This window comes from Suncus etruscus, chromosome 11 (genome assembly GCF_024139225.1).
Source record: "Suncus etruscus isolate mSunEtr1 chromosome 11, mSunEtr1.pri.cur, whole genome shotgun sequence".
Taxonomy (NCBI): Eukaryota; Metazoa; Chordata; class Mammalia; order Eulipotyphla; family Soricidae; genus Suncus; species Suncus etruscus.
The window spans coordinates 2,363,653-2,370,000 of record NC_064858.1 but is presented as its reverse complement, the minus strand read 5'-3'; positions in this window follow the sequence as shown (position 1 = coordinate 2,370,000).

Genomic DNA, 6,348 nt, shown 5'->3' with positions numbered 1-6,348 from the left:
AGTGAAGTGAGAGCTCGTGTGTTGCCAGCCAGAACCCATGAGAATTTTGTGTGTCTGCTCCTACTGTTGTCCAAGAAAATTCGAAAGAGGACTGCTCATTTTCTGCCTATTATTTGATAGTAATAAAAGGGAAGAGTTGGGGCCGGAGAGATAGCACAGCAGTAAGGCGTTTGCCTTGCATGCAGAAGATCACTGGTTCAAATCCCGGCATCCTATATGGTCCCCCGAGCCTGCCGGGGGTGATTTCTGAGCGTAGAGCCAGGAATAACCCCTGAGCATTGCCAGGTGTGACCCAAAAACAAAAACAAAAAAGGGAAGAGTTTCAAGCTCCTGCTGGGGATCAGGCCCAGTTCTAGCATTTAAGCAAAAACCATCCCAGGCCTCACAGTGGACATTGTGTGGGCAGCAGGTGGAGTTTTTGACTTGAGTCTGAGTCCCAGGACTAGAGATCTGTTGTGGGAGCAAATGTCCCTGAACTGCAGGTGGCAATCGGCAACTTTTCTTTCTCCTGAGTCTTAGTGTTGCTGGTGTCCTTCTGTTGGTCTGATTCAGTATCTCTTGTGAGACACTGTCAGGAAGGGGGAGGCCAGGTGGCCGGATGCTAATGAGGCAGTTGTTCAAAATGGCGCAGGGCTGATTGTTCAAGATGACACTGGGCTGATTATCCAACATAGCGCTAGACTAGTTGATCAAGATGGCAATGAGCTGGTTGTCCAAGATGGCACTGGGCTGATTATCCAAGATGGCGCTAGGCTAGTTGATCAAGACGGCAATGAGCTGACTGTCCAATATGGCACTGAGCTGGTTGTCCAACATGGTGCTAGACTAGTTGATCAAGATGGCAATGAGCTGGTTGTTCAAGATGGCACTGGGATGGTTGTCCAAGATGGCACTGGGATGGTTGTCCAAGATGACGCTGGGCTAATTATCCAAGATGGCGCTAGGCTAGTTGATCAAGATGGCAATGAGCTGGCTGTCCAATATGGCTCTGAGCTGGTTGTCCAACATGGCGCTAGGCTAGTTGATCAAGATGGCAATGAGCTGGTTGTCCAAGATGACACTGGGCTGGTTGTCCAAGATGGCGCTGGGCTGATTATCCAAGATGGCGCTAGGCTAGTTGATCAAGATGGCAATGAGCTGGTTTTCCAATATGGCACTGGGCTGATTGTTCAAGATGGCTCTAGGCTGATTGTTCGAGATGGCACTAGGATGATATGATAGTCAGGCATGGCACTGAGATCAGTCATGAGAAATGACCTCCCGAAGGGCTGTTCCTGAGCTGGGGGAAGCCAGAGTTCTGCCCAGGGCAGTGAGCAGTGCCAGGACAGTGCAAATGTGGGAGCCAGGAGCTTTCAACCCATGTTGGCCTTTCTGGCCAAGAAGGAGCCCTGAGCACCATATTTCCAAGATGAAGGCAACTAGAGAAAGGTAGTGACCAGAGGCAGGGCCAGGCACACTCCCTCAGCCTCAGTGACAGCTCCCACTGCTCCATTCCAGCATGGGAATCTGGGCCCTGTGACTCATGAGCCCAGATGGGAACTTCCAGCCAGTGCCTCACTGACCCCGCCCGTAGTTCCTCTCTGAGGAATTCCCCTCTCTCTTGTACAGGTAAGACAGGAAGTGAGCCCACATGGGAGGAGGAAGTCGGGGAGGAAGCTTCCAGGGCCCAGAAAGAACCTGAACAGAAGTTTCCTTAGGCCACTAGCCTCTCTCAAGCCCTTTTCTCAGGAGTTTGGAAGCAGCCCCTGGCATGAAAGAATTTACATCCATGATGTACATCAGGAAATCATCCACTATGATCAGGAAGAGGTAGATGGGCCAGCTGCACCTCCCACTGCACCTCTGTGTTCCCAACCCCAAATAAGGCCCCTCTATCTTCAGGGGGTACCCCATTCCTTCCCTTATGAAGGTCAGCACAAAGGAAGTTGCTAGATCATTTGAGAAAAAGCTGAGGGGACCAAGCTGGACCATACAGTATATGTTCAAGACCCCAAGGCTTCATCTAAAAACATGGATGTTTGGGGTCAGAGGAAGAGCACAGCAAGGAGGGCATTTGCCTTGTATGAGGCTGACCTAGGTTCACTCCTCACCCTCCCATGTGGTCCCCTGAGTCTGCCAGGAATAATTTCTGAGCACAGAGCCAGGAGTAGTCCCTGAGCACCACCAGTATGGCCCCTAAAAAGAGGTGTTTAATGCTTCTGTTGGACAATAAATGCAGACCAGCCAGGGAATGAAAAGATGGAGTCTCTCTCCTGTTGATTGTTTATTGGGAGGAGGGGTACACCCAGGGGTGCTCAGGGATGACTCTAAACTCTGTGCTCAGGATCATTCTTGACAGTGCTTGTGGCTGTCAGGGTTCTAACATGGGTCAGCCATGTGCAAGGCCAGTGCCCTTTCCTGCTGGACTATTCCTCCCAAGAACAAGTTTCTATTTTTCCTCCTGTTCAGCTCTATGGTAGACACCCTTCTATTTCTCTCTTTTTCTTTTCCTTTTTTTAAAATAATTAAAGCACCATGATTGCAAACATGTTTGTAGTTGGGTTTCCATCATAAAAAAGAACACCACTTTCTTCACCAGTATAACATTCCTACCACCAATACTCCCCATCTCTCCCCCACCACCCCCTACCTGTATTCGAGACAGGCATTCAATTTCTCTCCCTCACTACCATTGTCATGCAGTTGTTAGTGTAGTTATTTCTCCAACTGTACTCACTACTCTTTGTGGTATGCTTCATCTCGTGGGCCGGTCCTTCCAGCCCTCGTCTCTATAAGGAGAAGGGTTTTTTGTTTTGTTTTGTTTTCATTCCTCTCTGGATGTTTAAATCAGAAGAATTCCAGTTTTTGTTTAGATGTTGATTTTATTTTATTTTAGACACTATGATGGACAATATTGATAACGAGGTCTTGTGCGTAAAGAAGCATCCCAGTATCAAATTCCCTGCCCAAGTGACTTTTCCCTCTCCATGAGTTCAAGTCTCCCATCCCACCCCAGTTCCCACCAGTCCAACCCCATACACACACACACACACACACACACACACACACACACACACACACACACACACACACACGGAGGAATAGGGTTCAAACCAAACACTAGTTCCATGTTTATACTGCCTCTTAGGAATTGTTATTCCATACTGTCTTTTAAGACACACAAAAACTCAAAATTTTCCTCTCCCTTGAGGAAACACAGTTCCCAAACTCGAGATTCGTTGTGCTCAGCTTGGAGGTGCTCCCAAGGATCTGACCTCCCAGCATCCTGAGGACCAGCTCCAGATCAAGGAGATGGACTTGGGGCTGAGTGGTTCTCTGCTCTTTGGGCATGTATGGCCCAAACAAGTCTTGGGTGTCTGAATTTATGAATAAGACTTTATTCAGACCAGCCTGAGGCAGGTCTGTCTTGGGTAGGTTGGGGTGGGGATGCTCCAAGGAGCAGAAATGGCTGATAGGGGACCAAAGTGATAGAACAGCAGGGAAGGAAGGTGTTCACCTTGCATGAGGCTGACCTGGATTTGGTCCTTGACACTCTGCATAGTCCCCTGTGTACTGCCAGGAGAGATCCCTGAGCATCGCCAAGTGTGACCCCAAAACTAAAAAAGAAAAAAAGACAGGGCAGGCGCTGGTGAGGTGGCGCTAGAGGTAAGATGTCTGCCTTGCAAGCGCTAGCCAAGGAAGGACCACGGTTCGATCCCCCGGCGTCCCATATGGTCCCCCAAGCCAGGGGTGATTTCTGAGCACTTAGCCAGGAGTAACCCCTGAGCATCTAACGGGTGTGGCCTAAAAAACAAAAACAAAACAAAAAAGAAAAAAGACAGGGCAGATAGAAGACAAGAATCATAAATCCTGTTGTCTGGACACAGTTCAAGCTGCATACCCCCACAGACATGAGAGAGGGGCCATTTTTGATCACTTGAAACCAATACAGTCTGTTACAATGCTATTGCCTGGCCTGGAGCAAGTTCCTTCATTTGAAATTCCTTCCTATGCAAATCTTTCCCCTTTGGGTCTGGCTTACATCAGAAACCGGGTCCAGAGTTGTCATCTAGCAGGAAGGAAATTGCCTCAAACACAGCAGCCCCTCAAACCGGCACCATACATGTCTCTCCTCAAACGCTACTTCAAATGAAGCCTGAGTAACAGCCAGGATGGTCTGCCTGAGCACAGCCAAGTGGGGGCCCTAAATCGTGATGACCAAAGATGAGAAGAAAAGGGAGCCTCTCTCATTGTTGGTGCAAATGTGAAAGGCCCAGCCACCGGTCAGGACAAACTGGAGGATATAGCAAGTATGGGACATTTTCTTGTACTGATCAGAGTCTTCCCAGCAACCCAGCAATTCTGCAGAAAATCCTCATGAGGGGCAGATACCTGACAGTTCTGGCAGTTCTGGCAGCTGAGACCTGGAAACAGCCTGTGTGCCCAAAACAGGATACATAATGTTGCTACTGCTCGATGATGGAACTCGGAGGCAGCCTATGGCAGCAGACATCAGAATCATTGAATTAAGGGGTCAGAGCTATAGCACAGCATTAGGGCATTTGCCTTGCATGTGGCCAACCCAGTTCAATTCCTGGCAGCTCACATGGTCTCCCAAGACTACCAGAAGCGATTTCTGAGCTCAGGAGTAACCCCTGAGTGCTGCTGCCGGGTATGACCCCCCCCCAAATTGGGGAATTTGTAAGAAGGGAAGTCCCAGAGGGGACAGCCGAGGGATGAACCATTGGCTGGTAACCTGAAATGATCCTCAGTGAAAGGCAGAACCCAGTGGTCAAGAACATTGTCTGGGATAACGAGTGGGGGATTATCCAAGCCACCCTGGGAGCTGATGGAGAGTCTTTGCAGTTTAGTGTCAAAGCCAAGGACAGAACAATGGTACACACACCCCCTGGGAAGGTCTATTTCTCAGAAACCGTCAGCCTGCATGAGGTGCCCCATTTCACAGAGGAAGCAAAGGGCTCAGAGGGTAAGCAGATGGCCCAAAGGGTAAGGCACAGGCTCTGAGTTCTCGAGTACACCTAACCCAGGTGTACCCCTCTCTTAACTTTCATGGTCCAAGCATGGCCTGGTGGGGTCCCCAAGTTGAAGCTAGGATATCCCAAATATCCTATTTCACTACTGAATCGTTGCAGCTTCTCTGCCAAATTTTTTTGTTTACACGTAAGAAAGTTTAGCTAATGTGTTTGACAATGTATATTTGGGTTGTGACCACCAGTTTAATATCTTGAATTTTGTTTTGTTTTGTTTTGGGGCCACACCCAGCGATGCTCAGGGCTGACTGCCCAGCCTCCCTCCTTTTAATCATGCTGTTATTACTTTAGAAATATTCATGAGGGGGGACCCGGAGAGATAGCACAGTGGCGTTTGCCTTGCAAGCAGCTGATCCAAGACCAAAGGTGGTTGGTTCAAATCCCGGTGTCCCATATGGTCCCCCGTGCCTGCCAGGAGCTATTTCTGAGCAGACAGCCAGGAGTAACCCCTGAGCACCGCCAGGTGTGGCCCCAAAAACCAAAAAAGAAAAGAAAAGAAAAAAGAAATATTCATGAGGGGCCAGAGCCATAGTACAGAGGTAGGGCTTTTGCCTGGCATGCAGAAAACCAGGAACAAATGTGGGTTTGATCCCTGGCATCCCATATGGTCCCTTGAGCCTGCCAGGAGTGATTTCTGAGTGCAGAGCCAGAGTAATCACTGAATGCTGCTGTGTGTGGTCCCAAAACAAACAAAAAATTCATGATTAAACTGTGTCTTTTGGGCAAGATTAGGGTGCGTGGGCTTGTCACAAATCTTGGACAAAGGGAATAGCCCAGGCCCAGGCACAGATGGACAGCCTGGGCCATGGCGGGTCGGGATGCTTCACCTCTCTCTGAAGCTGTGATGAGCAGCGTTGGAACAAAAGACGGATGGGAACCAGTTTGGGGACTGAACTAGACGGGCAAGGGCGTGGCGGCTGTGTGGGTGAACAGGCCCTTTATGCCGGTAGGAGTTCAGAGCCTCTCACCTGCGTGGGCTGGGCTGGGAGCGGATGGGGAAGTTTCTAAGACCTTCGGAGAAGAGAAGAGGCGGGGTTGGGAGGCGGCCCAAAGGGTAAGGCACAGGCTCTGAGTTCAAGAGTACATACAGCTGGTCCAGGTATATTCCTCTCTTACCCTTCATGGCCCGAGCATCCATTTCTCTGAACCAGCCTACCAGGCATTGGGAGGTCTTTACTCGAGAGTCACCGCAGAGTGGGAGTCACCATCCTGGTGACTGCAGGGGAAACTGAGGCACAAGTATTTAAAACATGAGATTGTGGGGCCGAACTGAGAGCACAGCAGGGAGGATGCTTACCTTGCATTGGCTAACTCAGGT